Raw genomic sequence first — 23,213 nt, 5'->3', positions numbered from 1 at the left:
TACAATGGAGCATTTGCTGTGCTATATGTTTGGATCCCAACATTCAGATAGGAAGCTAGGAATCCCACAAATGCTTGTATCTCCAGTTTCAAGAGACCAGATGCCCCCGTTTTACCCATCACGGTTATGAGCATACATTCACGTGTATATATACGCAGACACACATACACAAGTGAACTCATACATAAATAAAACAAACATTGTAAAAAATAATGCTTTTCAAAAGACAAATTAGTTCCTGCATATGGTGTCTAAGTTGAAACTATGAGACTCCTAAATAAGTATACTGAATCATACATTCCCATAGTGGAAAGATGAATTAATTAATAACTCTTAATGTTCTATAATTCTGTGGAACAGAGACTAAATCCATAAGAGGTACACAGGTTAAAATTTGAATTACAAAGTTTTTAATTCCTTTGTTTATGAGTGGTTCATGAGTAAATGTCAAGATGACAGGTAGCTGAAGATAGTACAAAAATTTAACCTCTATACTTCTCATTAATGTAATGAACAGAGCTACAAGGCAGGGCAACTACAAGTCCTTTTCACCTGGGCCTCACCCTTCTATTTCTTCCATTACCATTTACTTTTGTATATGTAGCCAGCCCAGACTATAAAAGATGTTAAAAATTGCTTATTATTTCCATACCTTCATAACTATGTGAAATTACCTGTTGATTAAATATCTTGACTAGCCTACATCCTTTACTAATACTGGATTTATTAATTTCTAATTAATATGATAATGTATAAGCAGGTAACCTCGTAGTCACATATATTTGATAAAATTTCATCTGCATTACTGATACATCATGTATCATTAGTATATGGTGAACAATGTTTTCTTATGCAAAAATCTTTGTCATAGTTCAGAAAGTAATAAGTGAAAAACATAAGTTATTTCAGCATTTATAATATTATTCAAATGATATGATAAATATAATAAAACCTATTATTTTGCATTGGAAAATTATATGTTAAATTGCAGCAAACAGAACATTGAATATTTTATACAAAATCTCTCTCTCTCTCACTCTCTCTCTCTCTTTCTCTCAATCTTTTAAAAGCATAAATTTAATTGCAATCAATCTTCAGCCTAGAAGCCCTAGTTGTTTCTTTTTAATTTGAGAAAAAAAAATATGAGTGTTTCTTGTCCTTTGCCTACCCCTAGTGGCAAATTAATCAGCCACTGGTAGTCAAGATACATTTCATCATCCACTTTAAGGACCTTCAACTTATGGAATTAGCACTTTGGACTTTTGCCAAGTAGAAACCAATATAGAAGAAAATAAAAGGAGACAAGAAGTTTAAGAGAAGGCTTTAGATTTTTCTAAATGTCCTAAGGTGGCACAACATCTGACCTTCTTATGACCCCACTGAGGACAGACTGTTGTAAGTGAAGGCATCTCCTAGCCATACATTCTTGCTACACTCATATTTCTAATTGAGCACCGTGAAGAAATGCCATTATTGTTAATGTTCTTTCTCCAGATCTACATTTCAGATAATACTCATCCTTCCGCTTCATCAATTCTACAAAGAGAAATTTGAAGCAGGAAGCTGGTGAGCTCATTTTCCAGTTCAGAAATTCTTAAAAGAAATTAGCCCCTAGTTAGATAGGTATTTTACTGTAAATTAATTTTAGATACTTGTAAGAAATGACCTCAGATACTGTCCCATATGTTTCTTTTGACAGTAGTGTTGCCTTTTGAAGTTATTGTTCAAATTTCACCAGTTCAATGAGAAAAGTTTTCCAGCAGAATTCTCAAAAGAACCTCCACACCATCAAATGTTGTCCTTAGCTCTCCAAGAAGCCTGAAAATTCCTTCAGTAGAGTAAAATTTAGGACATGCATATGCATTAAAACACAGCTAACTTTTCAAACTATATATTATATTGTCTTAAGGCATTTTCTCAAGATATTTTTTTTAATTTAAGCATATTTCTAAATGTCATTCTGTAACATATCAGTCCTCTCTTAGTAACTGAAAAATATTTCATGCATATTTACATTTTTATTTGCAAATGCAGTTAAACTGAAATTGTGAGAAGGACAAGAGTGTGGGAAACCATGTAATGTAATGATAGCAACATGATCATGTAATCTGCATCTGGGTGTTACCACTTGTAAGTTTTATTTCCAAACAGAAAAAAATGACTAACTTTACCTTTCTTTGGTAATACGGCATGCAACCATTATTCTCATCAGCCATATAGCAAATACCTAATTTTACCACAAGGCGACTCAGAGGAGAACAACAACTGGTGTACAAAACCTAGAGTCACTCTCAGAAATCTTGTTACACAGGGCAAGTGCTCATGGTAGAGTCTCTTCAAATACAAACCTTAGCATGAAGAAAATGAAGACCAGTATTTGTATAACATCTCTTAATCTGCAAATAATATTCACAAACGTTATGCTAAGTTTCCCACACTACAGTCTTAGAAGGGGGTTATTGCTTATGGAGAAGGGGGTATTTACTCTATACTCTTAACAGGCTTCAGTAAGAACTGGGAGCTCTCAGCTCTAAAAAGGAATCAACGTTTTAGACATTCTAACTTTTTATATTGGAATAAAAGTTTGGTTTTGATAGACTTTGTTTGAAAAAGAGAGATGAAAGTGAAGCTGGCTCAAGTCACAAACATTTATTATATAATCAACAAGTAACCAATACAGAAGCTCTCCTCCAATTTGGGGTAAATTGCTTCAATTTGTGACCCCACTTGATACATAATAAAAGTTTCCCAAGTAAATAGGATTTGAAAACTCTATCTTCTTAATATATCATTCACTATAACTCTATGAAAGATATATTATTTGCTCTATTATGTAGGCTAAAGGGCAAACGTAGAAATTCTGTGATATCAGTTATGCACATATGCATTTTAAGAGTTAAACTAGTGAAGACTCATAAATTATGAAAACACCTATTAGAGCATATTAGATTATTGCTTATCAGATAAGACCTGTCTGTCCAGTTTTTAATTCCATTTTGACTTACCCATAGCTCCTGAGAATTGACTTACATTATAAGTAGTTACTATTTAAAAAAAGCAGAAACAACTTTCAGATTTGTTCTTAATCTTCTTAGCTAAAACTCTAACACAAGATATTCTAATTAATATATTTCCTTAAAAATAAGGAGTTTTTTTAAACACTTTTTTCTTCATATGAACAAAAAATAATTTACACATATGTGTTAGGAACAATTTTTAAAGCTGGGAAGTTTTATGTTTAACTGTTTTTGTTTTGTTTTTAACTAACATGATGAGGTACTGAACTGAGTTAACAAATGTTAAGTTATTTTGGCTCGTGTATGTCTGTGTGTCTATGTCTGTATCCATTTACAAAACACTATGCATTTTGACAGTATCTTCCAGGTAACATAGGAAAGAATTTTATGTCGAGGAAATGCAATTCTAAAAAGGCCACCTTAGTTTTACACATCTCACTGTCTTCATTTTGTGCCATAGGGGGAGAAAATTTTAAAATAAAATGTAGTTTTGCAAGAAAGAAATTACAAAATTAAAGCAAAAAACACATTTTTTTTTCCATATCAGTTTTCTGGCTGACCCAACAGTGAAATAGTCACGCTTTGTTTCACAGGAAAGAATGTTTAATCGAAGTTCCCATAATACATTCCGATTAAGTTTATGAGGGCCTGCCAGTGTGTCCTCAGATAAATTGCATTGCAGGTATCTATGTTAGGATCTCATTGCATAATTAATATGCGTGCTAGTGATCTACTACTTTAAGAAACTGGAAAATTCATTAATTATTCTAAATTCCTGTATTAGTAATTATCAACAAAATGAAAATTTAATCTCTTTCACTCTCCTCACTCTTCTCTCCTTCTCCATCCCTCCCTCCCTGCCTCCCTTCCTCCTTTCTTCCTTCTCCCCCTCCCTCTGCCTCTCCCCCTCTCCCTCTCCCTCTTCAAGTATATTTGTAGAAACAGGAAAAGAAAAATATCTCCACCCTCAAACACACAAAAAAACTCTAAAACTAGTTGAAAATTAAAATAATGCTAGCCCACTCCTAAGCAATTGAAGCAGTCATTCATGTTAGCCGTATTTCTCAAACTAAACAATCAAAATGATTTGAACAAAAATTTAATATTAATAAGAGAATTTTTAAAAAATACACTTCACTTATGCTTATTTATGTAATTTTTCTTTTCATTCAGAAAGGGATAAAAGGACCATGAGATTGGGATAAATTAATATTTAGTAGGCATTTTAACCACTAAAATCTTTTCTGAGTGCATACCTCACAATCTACTTTCAGTCCTTCTTTGATATACTATTTGTTGTCAGCAATGAAGCATTTTATTTACACTAACCAACCTCATATTAAAGGAGATTTCTGCTCACAGAAAATAGCCACTATTTCTAGAATATCAATGCATCAACATATACAGTTTCCCTCCTTATGGTCCCCTACAAATAATAAGCACATAAAATATTATTTTAATATTCTACTAAAATGTATAGTCTTTCTAATAGAAAAAACTATAATTTTGGTATTGTTATACTACATCCATATTTTAACTTCTATTCCTACTCTTTCCATTTAAAATTCTAATTTGGAGTTAAAATACAGACAAAAAGCCATATAACAAGAAAAAAAGCAAGATAGTCATTAAATTTCATAAAAATTGTATTTACAGAGCCTAAGTTTCATTGACAGGATGCTCTGTGTGTGAGCATATATAATGATTAAAAATTTACCAAAAGCCATGAATGCCATTTCACTGTCACTTCCTTTGATTAACCTTCACCTGACCTCACTCCCTAAGGCAATTTCAGATTCCTTTGTTTCTACATTCACATCTTCAGTGAAGCAGGCGAATTTATTAAAAATCAGTCATTAAAATAATTTCCTCGGAAGCATTTTTTTATTTTCACAGATGTTTGTTGTAAAAATGAAATTATTTACCATTATATATAATAACTACTATGACTGTTCAATTGGAAGGAGAACTCAGTTCACTTAGGAGAAAGCTGAACTGGCAGTCCTGTAGTTATAGCAATTTTTACTGTACAAGTACAACATAAACAGAGAAAAGGCACAGTGACAATCAAACAAAGTGCTCTGTTGCAGCTGAGATGGAAAAACACACACACACACACAAGTTAATTCTACAATATACAATGGAAAATGGGGTACTTTAAAAAATGTGCAACTGTTCCTCCTAGAATAATTTCTGCCCAGTATTATTAAGTCTACTGTTTTCTGTTAAAATATTTGCCCCAAATAATAACTCTTTATGTGATTCTCTAAGGCTAGTCCTTAAAGTCAAATATTTGGGGCATTATTGTGATTGCATTTCTTAAAATAGCATAAAACCAGCTGCTTGCCAATATTTCACATGGAAAGGCTGTATGTAAGACTATAAGGAGAAAAAATAGGCTTCAACACTAAAACCAAAAAAATGTCCTTTGAAAATAATTAAAAGGACAATAAATCACACTTGGGGGTTCATTTCATATGCTTTTTATCCTTATTCTTTCATCTCTCAAAACTGCATGACCAAAGTTTAATTCTACTTGCTAATTGCAAGAGAAATTAAATCTTTACAGTAGACAAAACAAGTTCTGACCACTCTAACCAACAGTCACTCACCATCGTAATGAATAATGGAGAACCAGACAATATGTTCCTTTTGATAAAATGCAGCGTGAAGCATTAAGCAGCACCTAGGAAATGTACTTGCCAAAAATCTTATGCAGCCTTCTGACCTAACTTTCAGTTTAGTAGAAATAGAGAGACATGAAGAATGAATTAAATACCACAAGAAAGGAAGTAATTAAATCCAGAAGATCAAACATTTTGTAGAAACACAAAGTGCTCATCTTTTTAACAACTCTAGTTTATAAAGTTAAGAAGGAAAGAATCCTTGAAGGTGTGTTAGATTTGGGGGAAAACTGTGGGTGATATCTGATATAATCTTGATTTGAATAAGCTATTATAGACATTTCTGACAATAAGATGTCCTAATTGAAGTAGAAGATAAACTATAAAAAAATTGTCCACTATAAAGTATAATTATAATGTCGTTATATTAAAAAAAACACAGCTTTTAAAAAACAACATAGGAGTAAAATTACAGTTAAAATGTGTCTAAAATTATCTTTTAAATAGTTTAGATAAAATTAGATGAAACAAAAATATGCAACATTAATTCTTTAAATCTAAGCACTAACATATATGTATGTCTGTACGTAATGAGTCTCTGTGTACTTATATGTGTATATAGGTATTATGTGTCTTTGTTGAATTATAATTCTTTCAGCTTTCCAAAGATTTGAAAATTTTTGCAGTAAAGAATTTTTTAAAGTACACACTGAGAAATCTAAAAAGTACCTACCATATACCGAAGTCTTAAAATACCACCAGTTTCCTGTTTTCTCTTGAAACTTAAGTGGCTTTCAACTCTTCTCCTACTCAAATTCACTATCCAAAGCATAAAGTTCCCTGCCTGTCTTCCTATATATGACTGCTTTCATCTTAATTGGTAGGGAAGGGGGTGAGAAAAATAAAACGTCTGGGACTAGTGGTATTCTGCCATCAGTTAGGCATCAGGTTAGAAGCACTATTCTACCTCCTATAAAGACATTTGTCCTATCTAATTGTCATTAAATGTTATGTTAGTGCAAAAAGTTAGAATTTTAATAATGTAAATTTAAGACAAATACATTGTGATTTAAACTTCATTATATTGATATATACAAACTTGAAAATTAATTTGAGATTACTACTGAAAATATCCATTATACTAGTTTGGGATTTAAATCTGTATGAATTTTGAAATTAATATTTTCTTCCCATATTTTTAAAGCCAGATTCCCTAGGTTGTATACATGTTTATAGATCTTTGAGAAGCCTGAAGTCTATGATCTGAAGACTAGAATGTGAAAACATTCAGAATCAAAACTGAAATCAAAACAAAACAAGCACACAAACAAACAAAACTTAATCATGGGTGTGCCCCTGCCCTTACCCAACTAATCCTTTTTATATATTTTGTGCATACAGCCATCTACTATTAGTGTACAGTATATATAAAGAACTGTGTAATTCAAGTAGAGATACACAGAATCAAAATTTGTTAGAACTAGTGGTTTTTCTCCCTTATGGGGGAAAAAAATTGCTCAGGCTAATAACCGGTGGGGATCTCAGGATTTTAGCAAAATACATGTGAGAATGGTCGGCACTCCATAGCTATTTGTTGATTTTTGGCATCCATAGTTTTTCTCCAAACTTACATAATTTCCAACATTATGCCTCCTTATGGACAGTCACTAGCCTAACTTCTTCCTTCCAAAGATCCTTCCAAACCGAGGATGTCCTAGCTGAGGCCAGCTAGTAGAAAAGGAACTTCTCCAACCTTATAGCTCATTAGTGAATGGACTTTAAGTCTTCCTAATTTCTAGCCTTCTATCCTAGCTCTGAAATTGGTCCTAGTGTTCACACCAGCATTATTCTGGTAGTAAGTTTTGGCTGCGTTATCTTGAGAGAAATATCTGAATACTTTCAAAGTGTTATAGCCTAACCGTTGCATTTTAAAACAAAGAGCTCCTTTGCTTTTGCTATGTTGTGCCATATTCTAGTGGTTTTCCTTATCAAATAGACTTCTCTTGTCCTTATTCTGCAAAACATCATATTTTTGAAGTGTATTTTACTTTAGAATTCCTGCAAAAGAGCCATAATCACCAAGAAAAGGGAAGTAAAATATGGTGGTTTAGCTTTGGAGTCTGAAGGTCTGGATTTCATTTTCATGTGGTCACTAAAACACAGGACAGACTCTGTGAACTGAGTGACTGTTTTCAGGTAGTTATTTAATCAGTTTGTGACTCAGTTTCTTTTCATGGAAAATAGTTATCTCAGTTTTGAAATCACTTACAGATGACATTGTGGCCTGTAACAATTATTATTTTTGAAGACAAGAGTGTTCAGACAAAAGGTTATAAAGCAACAGAAGTTATTACAGTCTAATATGTTTTCTCTTGAAAAACAGCATCTCTTCTATTTAATATGTCATTTGACCTCATAATCTAAAATTGTTCTTGGGAATTTTTTTTGTATCTTCTTTCAACCTTATCTGCCAATCGTGTAAGGGAAAACTGGGCATACTCTATTAAAATTTACATAGGTTCTATAAACAAACCTACAAACTAAGCTGCTTCATTTTCCTTTTTTCCTGTAATGAAAAAGGTCTTCTATTAAGAATTACAATAATGAAATATGGCAGTAGATCTTAATGTGCCCTTCCTCACACTGCAGTTATGTAAAAGGTTATATAGTACAACAGTTATTAATCCTTCTTCACTTTGACAATTGATTTGAATTCAGCTTCTGTTGTAGACTCTTTATAATACAAGATCACAAAAGTTCAAAACTAATTTAGTACTCTTTGTTCCACCCGGCAAAAAGTGCACCTTATCAAAATTGTTACTGTCAGATCGATATTGTGCTGAAACAAAAATGCAGATTAGCTGTTAAAGGCTTCTCTTTTTAGCTGCATTCATGAATTACTTTGCAAAACCCAAGCACTGCGGTAAAGGGGAAACAACTTCAGAAGAGAATTTTTAAGTGGAGAGGAGAGGCAAGTAGGAAAAGAGGTTCCATAAAGGCTCCATTTCTAAAACTCACTGGTGTAAATTTAAGAAATTTACATATTTAAATAAAACGCTGATTGTACTTGGTGAGTGCAGATATTGAACTTGAAACTGGAGACTGGGAGTGGAGAAGAGATCTGTTCCCATTTGGGAAGGTTTTTCTTTCCAATTCTATAATAACCTGCATGTATGGAACACATATCCCAGCAAAATTCTGCATAGAAGCCAAAATCAGAAGCGTTTGAGCAGACTGGAATGGTTTGACTCACATTAGTGATGCAAATCTATTGAATTGAGACGCTAATAAATTCCCAGTTAAAGGACAAAGCATTCATTGATTTTAAAAGGGAAAAAATATCCACTCAGCTTAAGGAATATTTACAACAAAGGATAAAATTCAGCTAGCTTTGTTTTTCAATTAGGTTTATTTGGGAAATTCATCAATCGTTCTACTCTCCCCTCTGGGCTCCGGTTCCATTTTCACCTCACCTCTGGAGTTCAGAAGAGTGCACAAGCCAGGTCAGAGGAGGGAGGGACGGGAAGCTTTTCTTTTTTTTTTTTTTTTTTTTTTTCTTTTTCCTCTTTGTTTGTAAAACTGCACAAATACTGAAAATAGATGCTGAAATAAACAGAGGGTTTATATGCTGCCCACAGACATTGATACCTTCAATTTGTATTCATATTTACATTCTTGTATATATTAGAAGGGAAACAGCTACCTGTTAAGTCACATGGCAGCTTTGCTCTTTCAATAAAGCCATGAGATTCCTTCTCAAAGGAAAAATCAATTAAGTGTATATAATGAAAGAACTATATTGTGTATAATGTCTTCATAAAAGAGGTCATTTGTCTTTATTCATTTTTATTCTTCTTATCTAGCAAGTTAATAGTAGAACTTGAAGATTTATTCTAGGTCTTCTCTATCTCAGTTTCTTCTCTTTTCAAAGTCCTCTGTTCTCACTGGAATCTACAGAAATCTTAGTGAGCTCATAATGGTTGAAAATTTCAGATTCTAACTACACATTTGCAAATGTGTATTATTTTTCATTTTTAATTTATTGCTATAGAAATTTACTTTATATAATTTTCTATTACAGTCAACAATGATGTACTTAGCATTGAGTTTCTATACATAGATTTAAAATAGAGTTAGAAAAGCTATTAGCAAATATTTTTGGGAAGCTCAATTCATTTTATTATGATATAAAACTCAAAACAGTATGATAAACTGAAGGCTTTCAGACTTAGAACACATCTACTTGCAGTAATCTTCTGTTAGCTCCTACTACATGATTTTACGCCAAGGGTACATACAAATAATCTTATACAGAAATAATACTTTCTCAATTGTAATTTCCTACAAGTTTCATTTGCAGTTTCTGGAAAACTACTTTTAATTTTTTGTTTATGAAAAATATTTTTGTTATAAATCTTTGTTTGTTTCTTATTATACAGAACTGTAACCATATAACAATCTTGACACTTGTAGTCAAAGTTCTAAAAATGTATCTCTGCTATCTTCATTTTGGACAAGCAATTTGCAATGCATGGCACTCCAATTAACTGAAAGAGTGGAATAATGAGGGAGGCAATTTTAATTTCCTGTTTATTTTTGGTAAAGTAATTTAAACCTTCTCCCTGAGTATTTTTTTAATATATGTAGAAATATGCGCAGAAAAAAATTATACTTTATGGAATATATTTTAAATTCTCTACAAGGAAAACTGAAAGCTGGAAATGGTAAACTGTTTGTGATTGTCAAAATGAATAACAAATAATGGAATCCTATTGCTACTATTCTCTCTAATTTTGTATATATTTGACCATGAAAATAAAACTCTAAAATATATTTGTCTAAGTATTTGTGTTAAAAAGATTTTTTAAATATAACATTTTTATCTGACCAAAGAAAATACTAGCTAGCAAAATGTCTGGCATTCTATAAATATTATTTATCTAACTTTTATAAAAATCAATATATGGAAGTTTATTCAGATTTTAAATATTAAAAGTTGAGATAAGAAACTGACTGCTAAGGACAGATATCATTCTACTGTGACCTATTACAAAAGCTAATGGAACCTATATCCTTCTATTTAAGTCTCTCACTATTTAAATCTAGTAATATTAAGTATTGGGGGTATAAGTTTATTTATTCAACTCAATAAAGTTCATGTTTGGGTTCATATGTCAGGTATGTTCTAAGATCTGGAATTTATTTATTTTGTGCAGTTTATATTTCTAGTTATTTTTAACCATTAACTGTCTTTCTTTACAAGACTATGAGTAATTTTCCATTAAAAAAAAAGGTTGTGAGTTATAATGAAAGATAAAATCTGAGTCATACATATCCATTAAATTTTACTTATTTTACTTAAAGTTTAGTATTTTTATTTGCTGAATTCTAGTGATCCTATTATAACCATTCTAGTTATTTGAGGGATAAGTGAAGTTTTAATAAATTAATACATTAAATATTTCCAGAAGATTATAGAAACATATAACACCATTAAAATAGTAGGTTTTAAATATTAAGTACAGTATGTTTCTATGTTTCTGTAGTAAATAAGCAAAATTTTATAAGAATAAAAGTCATTTGTGATTTTAAAATAAATTGATCGCTACATTAGCATAGTGAAATGAATACATCGGCATAATTTTTTTAAATATGGGTGTATATATAGTTTCATATGCTTTGTTTATTATCATAGAACAACTGTAAGCTGTTTTGACAGCCCATGTTCAAGAAATTTTTTAATTTGGCTTATTTATACATTTTTTTCTGAAACCCACTCAGTTATGTTTTCTAAGAATATCCTGTCTGAACAATGTTAGAGATATGCACATATTACAGTCAGAGACATACATATTCTCACAGGGACACGTACAAAGATATTTCCCTTCCTTCTAATAAAAGCAGAAATATTTCCAAACATGTAAAACTCCTGAGAATTTAAACCAAATCAGTGAAAAAAATTGAAAATAATAAACAGATCCTGAAATTATTTGGAGCTATTTTATTGCTGTATATGTTTAGGTAGGGTTCTTACAGGAGGAAATAAAAGGATAGGGGTCCAGTAACAGTCCCATTTGATCCAAACAAATAAATTATTGAATCCAAGGAACCTATCATTTTAGCAGGTGAAGTTTATGTGACTGAAAAATAATGAAACTTGACTAGTATATTCAAGTGCTATCTAATGCCATTAGACATTTTGTTTAGTCTTAAACTAGTATCCATTCTCAGAAAAGGAAATACAAGGTTGTTTTCATAGCATTCAATACATTAGGCTTGTTCAGATAAAGCACTGAGCCTTTCACAATGTGGAAGCAATCAACACAAATAACCCTCTCAAGTGAAGAAGAAAATGTATCAACTATTGTCTCCATGACATTTCTTCATGAACATGACACACAAGATTGAGAAATGATCGGAATAAAATTAATACAAGCATATCTTCCAATTAAACTGCTAAAATAATGTATAATAAGATTGGCTGCTATACGTATGCTGCTATAATGCCTGCCTATAATTACAATTCCTATTTAATCAAATCACATGTATATTTTACTTAACTTCTAAGAACTTTGAAAATGCAAATGAGTAAGTTGGTAAAAATTGTAGGACCCACATTTTACTCAGCAATTTTATTTCCAGTGATCGCTAAGGTTTTCTTCTCATTCAGAAGTTCTTACATTTATATCTTCATGCCTCTCATATTTACCTTCCTTGATTCCTTAATTGTACTCAAATTTACTCAAGTAGTTTACCTCCATTTTTTCCCACTTTTAAATATCAAATGCTGTTTTAACTCTATACTAATGTCTCACCTGGGATGCCTTTTTACCTTAACACCATCATCCCAGATTTTAAATGTTATGATTCTAGCTTGCTGCACTTGGTCTATGAAATCTTTCCACAGCTACACTAACTCACACATGTTTCTTTGTTGTCTAACTCTTCCAATGTGTTTCTCAAATAATGCCAAGAGGACATTTGCTATTCAAAAGATTCTGTCAAGGAATCTATGACTTCAAAATTATTTCTGAAAATATTAAAGAACTTGGTTTCTTTCCTATGTGTACATAATATAGCAGTAATGATGACTAAAACACTTGTATCTTAGCAAAAATTAAAAGAGTAACAATTATTCACTGTCACCCATTTGCAGGAATACAGAATTCAGTTATAGTATCTTAGACAGAAAGTAAAAATTATCAGTTTCTTTGGTTGAAACCCTAGAACATATAACTGGGTAATACATTCTTAGATGAAATGAAAATTACTTTCACCAGAATAATGAAATATGAAGTCTTCAGGCAAAGAAGTTTTGTAATTGCCTAAAGTATAAGCTGCTACATGTTTAAAAACCAAATGCTTTTAGCTAGTCATGGTGGCAATGACTTTTTATTCTAATACTCAGGAGGCAAAGACATGCAAATCTCTGTAAATTTTTAGTCAGTCAAGGCTACACAGTAAGACCCTGTTTCAAAAGAAGTAAAAATAAACAGCTTTTTAATAGAAAACCTACAAAGTATTTCCATTCATCAGATATTTTGAAATGATTTTCTCAAAAGAAAAAAAAAAGAACAATGAAACAACATTGTTGCTTAAATGGAAAAAAGACATGATAGTGTTTAATGCTAATAATAAATAATTTTTTTAGAAAATACTATTGTTATTGAAAACATATCCCTATTTAGTAGTCTACTAGTACCGAATATCCATCTTATAACCTGGGTAATGATGTGAAGGCATTTTGATTTCTGAGTATTATAATACGAAACATGCTATTTAGATACATGTACAAGTTAGGGAACATTTTTCAAATGTCAAATTCATTACCATTATTTCACATTGTAAATAACAAATACATTACATTTTGTAAGTATTACTTTTCAAGATTGGATATACTCTTAAAATGAAATGTACTTATCTGTTTTAAGAAGTATTAAAACCATTATTTCTTTAATGGTATATTTGTATAAGGCTGCATTTTCTTTATATATTCAACAAATCCACTATCTTAAGAAAGAGAAGCAATAAACCTTTGATGATTTTTCTTTTACAGTATTGAGTTTGCTGATATCATAGTGCTTCAAAAATCTTTGTAAAATTCTTTACTTACATAAAGAAACATTTAAGAGAAATGGAAAAAGGCTTCTGACCAATTCTAAAAGTAGCCTCAGAGAGCAATGACTGGTGAATGGCTTGAATTTTGTTTTGCTTGTGGGATTGAGGCTATGAGAGGATTTGAACTTTGAAATTCCCTACTGATGCCAAGAAAAAGTGAATGTCCCTGTTTGACTATGAGCTTTCACAAATGTGGTGGAAAGGGGAGAAATTTGGAACTTTGATATCATCAATAGCTAAATATTAAAAAACAGATAACAGATATAACTTTTTGATTGCAAGAAATCTCAACAGGTAAAGTTATTTGCAATGATAGAAACGATAACATTCTTCTCATTTTGCTTAGAAAATGTAGATTTTCTTTTAAAATCATTATTTAGGTCATTGTGTAATAGATTTATCATTATTCATGGAACAATTTTTAAAATGTTAAGAAAATTAAAATTTAAAAATACCTATATCAGTAAGTTAAACAGCCAGTTATTACTTATGAAGAACACAATGTAAACAACATTCAACAAAATAATAATAAATCAAATTTAATACTAATTAAAAGATGGTTTGTGATCAAATTATATTTATTTGAGATATATAACAGCTTATTATCCACACACAAATTTATAAATGTTATGAATTTAATTGATGGAGTAAAAAACAAAAACGGTGGGTGGGGGAGTGGGTGGGGGAGCAGGTGGGGGACTTTTGGGATAGCATTGGAAATATGAATGAAATAAATACCCAATTTTAAAAAAAAACTATATAATCATCTCAAATAGATTCAGAGTATCAAGTAGACACTTTTCACCACAATCATATAAAAACAATTCTAACCACTAATTAGGGATAGGAGAAATGAATATCATCCCAGTAAGTCTACATTTGAAGTCTGCAATGAGCATCATACTTAGTGAAGAAAATTGGAAAGCTTTTCCTTTAAGATCTAGAGAAGGCAAAGATGCCCACTCTCACCATTTACAACAGAATAGAAGAAATCCCAATCAAAGCTATTGGACCAACAAAAGAAAGAAACCTATTAAAATTTGAAAAAAAAAATAAATTACCTTTGTTTACTGATTTCATGAACATGTAAATATAAAGTTATAATAAGTTGCATAAAAAACTTTTAAGATAAATAAACTTAATAAAATTACAGGTACAAAATTTACATATGAATACAAATAATCAGAAACTAATAATAAAGAAAAATCAGCAACATACAGATTAGGAAAAAATCTTCACTAACCTTACATCCAATAAAAGGCTAATATCCAAAATATATAAAGAATTCAAGAAGCTAACCACCAAAAAACCAAACAACCCAATCAAAAAATGAGGTATAGAACTAAACAGAGAATTTACAACAGAGGAATCTGGAATAGCTGAGAAGCACCTAAAGAAAAGATCAAAGTCCAAGTCATCAGGGAAATGCAAATCAAAACAACCCTGAGATTCTACCTCACACCAGTCAGAATGGCTAAGATCAAAAACTCTGGTGACAGCAAATGCTGGCGAGGATATGGAGAAAGAGGAACACTCCTCCATTGCTGGTGGGATTGCAAACTGATACAACCACTCTGGAGGTTACTCAGAAAATGGGAAATATATCTAGCTGAAGACCCAACTATACCACTCTTGGGCATATACCCAAAAGGTGCCCCACCATACAGGAGCAAGAGTTCTACTATGTTCATAGCAGCATTACTTGTGATAGCCAGAAGTTGGAAACAACCAAGATGTCCCATGACAGAAGACTGGATACAGAAAATACAGTTCATTTACACAATGAAATACTAGCTATTAAGAACAAGGACATCCTGAGTTTTGCAGACAAATGGGTGGAACTAGAAAATATCAACCTGAGTGAGGTAACTCAGACCCAATAGGACATACATGGTATGTATTAAATAATAAGTCAATATTAGCCAAAATATGCAGATTACCCACGATATAATCCAAAGAACTCAAGAAGGCTAACAAGCAGAAGGGCCCAAGTTAGAATGCCTCAATCCCACTTAGGAGGGAGAAAAAAAACAATCACAGGAGGTGGGGAGGGAGGGAGGGAACTGAGTGGGAAAGAGGACAGGTATTGGGGGGTGTGAAATAGGACTTAAGCCCTGAGGGCCAGCAGAAAGAATGGAAACAGGCAAACTCAGGAGACAGGAGTAGGGGTTGGGGGAGACCCTCTAGAATGTACCAAAAACCTGGGGAGTGAGAGAGACTCTCTGGAATCAAAGGGAAGTACCTTAGATAAAACGCTGTACAGTAGGGAGAGGGAACTTATAGAACCCATCTGCAGCAGAAAGACAGGGTATCAAGTGAGAGAGAGGGTTGCCATCCCATAGCCAAAAACTCTGACCCATAATTGTTGCTGTTTGAAAGAACTGCAGGGACAAACACAGAGAAGAGATTGAATGTAAGGAGGTCCAGTGACAGGCCCAAAGTGGGATCCATCTCAAGGGGATGCCCCAAGATCTGACACTATTATTGACGCTATTAAGTGCTCACAAAAAGATACCTATCATGACTGCCCTCCGAAAGACCCAACAAGAAGCTGAAATAATCAGATGCAGGTATTTACACCCAATCAGTGGACAGAAGCTACTGATCCCTGTGGTTGAATTAGGAAAAAGCTGGAAGAAGCTGAGGATAAAGGCAGCCCAGTAGGAGGACCAGCTGTCTCAACTAATCTGGATCCCTGAGATTCCTCTGACACTGAGCCACCAAACCAGGCAGCATACACCAGCTGATATGCTGCCTCCAACACATATACAGCAGAGGACTGCTGGGTCTGGACTCAAAGAACCCTTTAGAGACTTAGGGCTCCAGGGAGTGGGGAGTTCTGGTGTGGTGGGGGGAGGACATCCTCTTGGAGATGGAGGGAGAAGGTGTGGGGTGTGGAACAGTTGGTGGGGGATAAATGGGGGACAAAGTCTGGTCTATAAAAAAAGATTACAGAATATTTTTTAATTAAAAAATAATAAAAATAGAAAAACAGGTTTTTGTTTTCCGTGCAGTTTTAGGTTTTCAGAAAAACTGAATGCAATTCAAAGGCTACTTTGGATTTTAGACTGGACTTACATGAAATGCTGATGTCCTATAATGTACACTTATGCTGTGATTCAGTGACATGTGAATTAATTTTTAAGGTCATCATCATCAATATTGTCAGTAAACACTTTCATCCTTATATAATAGGGATACAAGAACGCCTAACCCTCCAAATAAAACAAGTTCCATTGGGGAAAAAAGAAAAATCTACATACAAAGTCAATATTAATTCTATACACTAACAATGTACTGCCTATTGAATAAACCACAAAGCAATCTGGTTTACTGGGAGCTTCAATAAAACAGTAAAACTTTTAGTAAAAATGAGTCTTAACAAATCAGTCAGAGATCTCTACACTGAAAATTATAAAATACTCCTTAAAAAAAACTGAAAACAAATATAAAGTAGAAAACCATTCTATGTTCATGAGCTAGAAGAATTAATATTGTTAATGAATTTTAATTTGTTTCATATTTAGTAAAATAACTATCAAAATTTTAAATTGTTTCCCATAGAAAAAGTAGTAAATAAATCCTAAAATTTCCCAGGAACCAAGTGACTTCAAATTCCCAAAGGAATCTACTTACAGAAAAAACTCAGCGGCATTATACCACCAAATGTGAAAATACACTACAAAAATATTATCGATGCATAAAAACATATGCATAGATCAATAGTATAAAATAGTGAAGTCAGAAATAAGCTCATATTATCATAGTAAATGACTTTCAGCAGAAATACCAAGAACTTACTATGTATAGAAAAGAGGTCTCTGGTCTCTTCAAAAACCCTTCTGAAACGATGCAGAAGAAAGAAAATAGATGCTTATCTTTGACCACTTCTAAAACCAACTCAAAATAAAATTATCTGAAGAAAATTTAGTGAAAATACCTCAGAATATGGAGATGCACAAATATTTTATTTTTATAAATAAAGGGACAGGCACCAAAAACATGAATGGAAAAATGGATATTACATTAAACTATAAAGCTCTGTAACAATGAAGAAAGTAACATATAAGTATCAAATTTCAGAGCAGAGAAAATGTGTGAAAATCATACATGAGATGAAGCATGGATATGCAAAATGATGAAACAATAGCTCAGTAAAGAGAAGAAACATGATCTGATCTTTTTTTTTCCTTTTATTGAGAATATTATTCTCAAATAATACAACCTGAACACAGATTTCTCTTCCTCTACTGTTGCTCCCAGCTCCTCCCTACCTCCCTTCATATCTGGATCCACTCCCTTTCAGTCTTTCATTAGAAAACAAATGGGCTTCTAATGGACTATAATAAAATAAAATATAAGATAAAACAAAAATCAACGCATCGGGATTGTACAAAGCAAACAGAAAGGGACAAAAATAATAGAAAGCACAAGAAACAAGGAACTTTTTCTCTCCAGTGACTCTCTAAGGTGGGTCCACTCAGGGGAGCACAGGCCTCAGAAGTAGTAGAGCTTCTGGAACAGGTTCCTGTGGGCCAACATCTGCAACCAGGAGGTGGGGCTGATCCTCAGCCCTCAGTATACCTTCCCTGCCAGAGGAGAGCTTGCCTCCAGGAAGTGTCTGACCCTGGGACTCAGGTGGCCATTTTCTCTCTGGTGACTCTCCAGGGCAGGTCCACTCAGGGATGAACAGGCTGCAGAAGCAGCACAGCAGCTGAAACAGGGTCCTCCAGGCCTACATCTGCAGCCAGGAGGTGGGGCTGTTCCACAGCCCTCTGGGCACTGGTCTTGCCAAGAGAGAGCTGGTCTTCCAGGAGTACAGGAACTGGCTTAAAGACTCACAGGAGGAACAAGCTCCAACCAGAGACAGCTAGAACATCTAAAACCAGACATTACCAGATAGTGAAAGGCAAACACAAGAATCTTACCAACAGAAACCAAGACTACTTGGCATCATCAGAACCTAGTACTTCCACCACAGTGAATCCTGGATACCCCAACACGCCAGAAAAGTAAGATTCAGATTTAAAATAATCATATCTCATAATGCTGGTAGAGGATTTTAAAAAGGTCATTAATAACTCCCTCAAAGAAATACAGGAGAACATAGCTAAACAGGTAGAAGCCCTTAAAGAAGAAAAACAAAAATCCCTTAATGAGTTACAGGAGAACACAGATAAATAAGTAGAAGCCCTACTAGAAGAAACACAAAAATCCCTTAAAGAATTACAGGAAAACACAACCAAACAGGTGACAGCACTGAACAAAAATATCCAGGATCTAAAAACAGAAGTAGAAACAATAAGGAAATCACAAAGGGAGATAATACTTGAGATAGAAATCCTAGGAAAGAAATCAGGAGCCATAGATGCGATCATCACCAACAGAATACAAGAGATGGAAGAGAGAATCTCAGGTGCAGAAGATTCCATAGAAAACATTGAAACAACAATCAAAGAAAGTGAAAAAAGATCCTAACCCAAAACATCCAGGAAATACAGGATACAATGAGTAGACCAAACCTACGGATAATAGGAGTAGATGAGAATGAAGATTTCAGTAAATATCCTCAACAAAATTATAGAAGAAAACTTCCCTAACCTAAAGAAAAAGATTCCCATGAACATAAAAGAAGCCTACAGAACTCCAAATAGACTGGACCAGAAAAGAAATTACTCCCGACACATAATAATCAGAACAACAAATACACTAAATAAAGATAGAATATTAAAGCAATAAGGGGAAAAGGTCAAGTAACATATAAAGGCAGACCTAAAAGAATTACATCAGACTTCTCAACAGAGACTATGAAAACCGGAAGGTCCTGGACAGTTGTCATACAGACCCTGAGAGAACACAAATGCCAGCCCACGCTACTATACCCTGCAAAACTCTCGGCTACACTAAATGGAGAAACCAAAGTATTCCATGAGAAAAACGAATTTACGCAATATCTTTGCATGAATCCATGCAATGAATGATTTGCATGAATCCAATTACGCAATATCTTTGCATGGAATCTTCTGCACCTGAGATTCTCTCTTCCATCTCTTGTATTCTGTTGGTGATGATCGCATCCAGTACTTGAAAGAATAATAAAGGGAAAACTCCAAAACAAAGAGGGAAACTACCGACTAGAAAAAGAAAGAAACTGATCTTTCAACAAACTTTTTTTAAGAGGGTTTTTTTTAAATTTTTTATTAGGTATTTTCCTCATTTACATTTCCAATGCTATCCCAAAAGTCCCCCATACCCACCCCCCCACTCCCCTACCCACCCATTCCCCCTTCTTGGCCCTAGCATTCCCCTGTACTGGGGCATATAAAGTTTGCAAGTCCAATGGGCCTCTCTTTCCAGTGATGGCCTACTCGGCCATCTTTTGATACATATGCAGCTAGAGTCAAGAGCTCCGGGGTACTGGTTAGTTCATCATGTTGTTCCACCTATAGGGTTGCAGTTCCCTTTAGCTCCTTGGGTGCTTTCTCTAGCTCCTCCATTGGGGGCCCTGTGATCCATTCAATAGCTGACTGTGAGCATCCACTTCTGTGTTTGCTAGGCGCCGGCATAGTCTCACAAGAGACAGCTATATCAGGGTCCTTTCAGCAAAATCTTGCTAGTGTATGCAATGGTGTCAGCGTTTGGAAGCTGATTATGGGATGGATCCCTGGATATGGCAATCACTAGATGGTCCATCCTTTCGTCACAGCTCCAAATTTAGTCTCTGTAACTCAACAAACTTAAAAGAAAATAGCCACATGAACAGAATCCCAACACTAACAAGAAAAAAGAAAGGAAACAAAAATTACTTTTCCTTAATATCTCTTAATATCAATGGACTCAATTCTCCAATAAAAAGACATAGACTAACAGACTGGCTATGAAAACAGAACCCAGTATTTTGCTGAATACAGGAAATCTACCTCAAGGACAAAGACAGACACTACCTCATAGTAAAAGGCTGAAAAAATTTCCAAGCAAATGGTCCCAAGAAACAAGCTGGAGTAGGCATTCTAATATCGAATAAAAACGACTTTCAAACTAAACTTATCAAAAAAGATAAGGAGGAACACTTCATATTCATCAAATATAATATCTACAAAGATAAACTCTCAATTCTGAACATCTATACTCCAAATGCAAGGGCATCCACATCCATTAAATAAACTTTAGTAAAGCTCAAAGCACACATTGTACCTCACACAATAATAGTGGAAAACTTCAACACCCCAATCTCATCAATGAACAGATCCTGAAAACAGAAACTAAACAGAGACATAGTGAAACTAACAGAAATAATGAAACAAATGGATTTAACAGATATCTATACAACATTTTATCCTAAAACAAAAGGATATACCTTCTTCTCAGCATCTCATGGTACCTTCTCCAAAATTGACCATATAATCGGTCCCAAGCAGGCCTCAACAGATACAAAAATATTGAAATAACCCCATGTATCCCATCAGATCGCTATGGAATAAGTCTGATCTTCAATAAAAACATAAATAATAGAAAGCCCACTTACACTTCGATGCTGAACAACACTCTACTAAATGATAAATTGATCAAGGAAGAAATGGAGAAAGAAATTAAAGACTTTTTTAGAGTTTAATGAAAATGAAACCACAACAAACCCAAACTTATGGGACACAAGGTAAGCACTCCTAAGAGGAAACTCATAACTTTGAGTGCCTCCAAAAAGAAACTGGATAGAGCATACAGTTGCAGCTTGAAAGCACACATAAAAGCCCTAGAACAAATGGGAGAAAAATCGCTGTAGAGGAGTAGACTGCAAGATATAATCAACCTCAGGGCTGAAATCAACCAAGTGGAAACAAAAAGAACTATACAAAGAATCAAGCAAACCAGGTGCTGGTTCTTTGAGAAATTCAACAAGATAGATAAACCCTTAGCCAAACTAACTAGAGTGCACAGGGACAGTATCCTAATTAACAAAATCAGAAATGAAAAGTGAGACATAACAGCAGAATCTGAGGAAATCCAAAAAAAAATCATCAGATCCTACTACAAAAGGCTATACTCAACAAAACTGGAAAACCTGGATGAAATGGACCAGATGGGTTTAGTGCAGATTTCTATCAGACCTTCAAAGAAGACCTAATTCCAATACGCCCCAAGCTATTCCACAAAATATAAGCAGCAGATATTTTATTCCATTCATTCTATGAAGTCACAATTACAGTTACCTAAACCATAGACAGACCCAACAAATAAAGATAACTTCAGACCAATCTCTCTTATGAATACCAATGCAAAGATACTCAATAAAATTTTTGGAAACTGAATTCAAGAACACATCACTATGATCATCCATTATGATCAAGTAGGCTTCATCCCATTGATGCACAATACTTGGAAATCCATCAACATAATCCACTATATAAACAAACTCAAAGGGAAAAAATAACATGATCATCTCATTAGCTGGTAAGCTACCATTTGATAAAATCCAACACACTTTCATGATAAAAGCCTTGGGAAGTTCAGAAATTTAAGGCCCATACTTAAACATTGTAAAAGCAATATATAGCAGCCAGTAGCCAACATCAAGATAAATTTGAAGCTATCCCACTAAAATCAGGGACTAGACAAGGCTGCCCACTCTCTCACTACCTATTCAATATAGTACTTGAAGTCCTTGCCAGAGCCATTAGACAATAAAAGGAGATCAAAGAGATACAAATTGGAAAGGAAGAAATCTAAATATCACTATTTGCAGATGATATGATAGTATACTCAGGTGATCCCAAAAATTCCATCAGAAAACTCCTAAACCAGATAAACAACTTCAGAGAAGTACCTGAATATAAAATTAACTCAAACAAATCAGTGACCCTTCTCTACACAAAGGATAAATAGGCCGAGAAAGAAATTAGGGAAACAACACCCTTCATAATAGTCACAAATAATATAAAAGACCTTGGTGTGACTATAACTAAGCAAGTGAAAGATCTGTATGACAAGAACTTCAAGTTTCTGAAAAAAAAAAAAGATCTCAGAAGATGTAAAAATCTCCTATGCTCATGGATTGGCAGGATTAATATAGTAAAAATGTCTATCTTGCCAAAAGCAATCTACAGATTCTATGAAATCATCATCAAAATTTCAACTCAATTTTTCACAGAGTTAGAAAGGGCAATTTGCAAATTCATCTGGAATAACAAAAAACCTAGGATAGCAAAACTTTTCTCAACAATAAAAGAACCTCTGATGGAATCACCATCCCTGATCTCAAGTTGTACTACAGAGCAATTGTGATTATAACTACATGGTACTGGTACAATGACAGACAGGTAGATCAATGAAATAGAATTGAAGACCCAGAAATGAACCAACATATCTATTGTCACTTGATCTTTGACAGAGGAGCTAAAACCATCAAGTGGAAAAAGAGACAGCCTTTTCAACAAATGGTGCTGGCTCAACTGGAGGT

Source organism: Mus caroli, unplaced genomic scaffold (genome assembly GCF_978045245.1).
Source record: "Mus caroli unplaced genomic scaffold, Mus_caroli_1 scaffold_5, whole genome shotgun sequence".
NCBI lineage: Eukaryota > Metazoa > Chordata > Mammalia > Rodentia > Muridae > Mus > Mus caroli.
Note: the sequence above shows the minus strand (reverse complement) of the source record.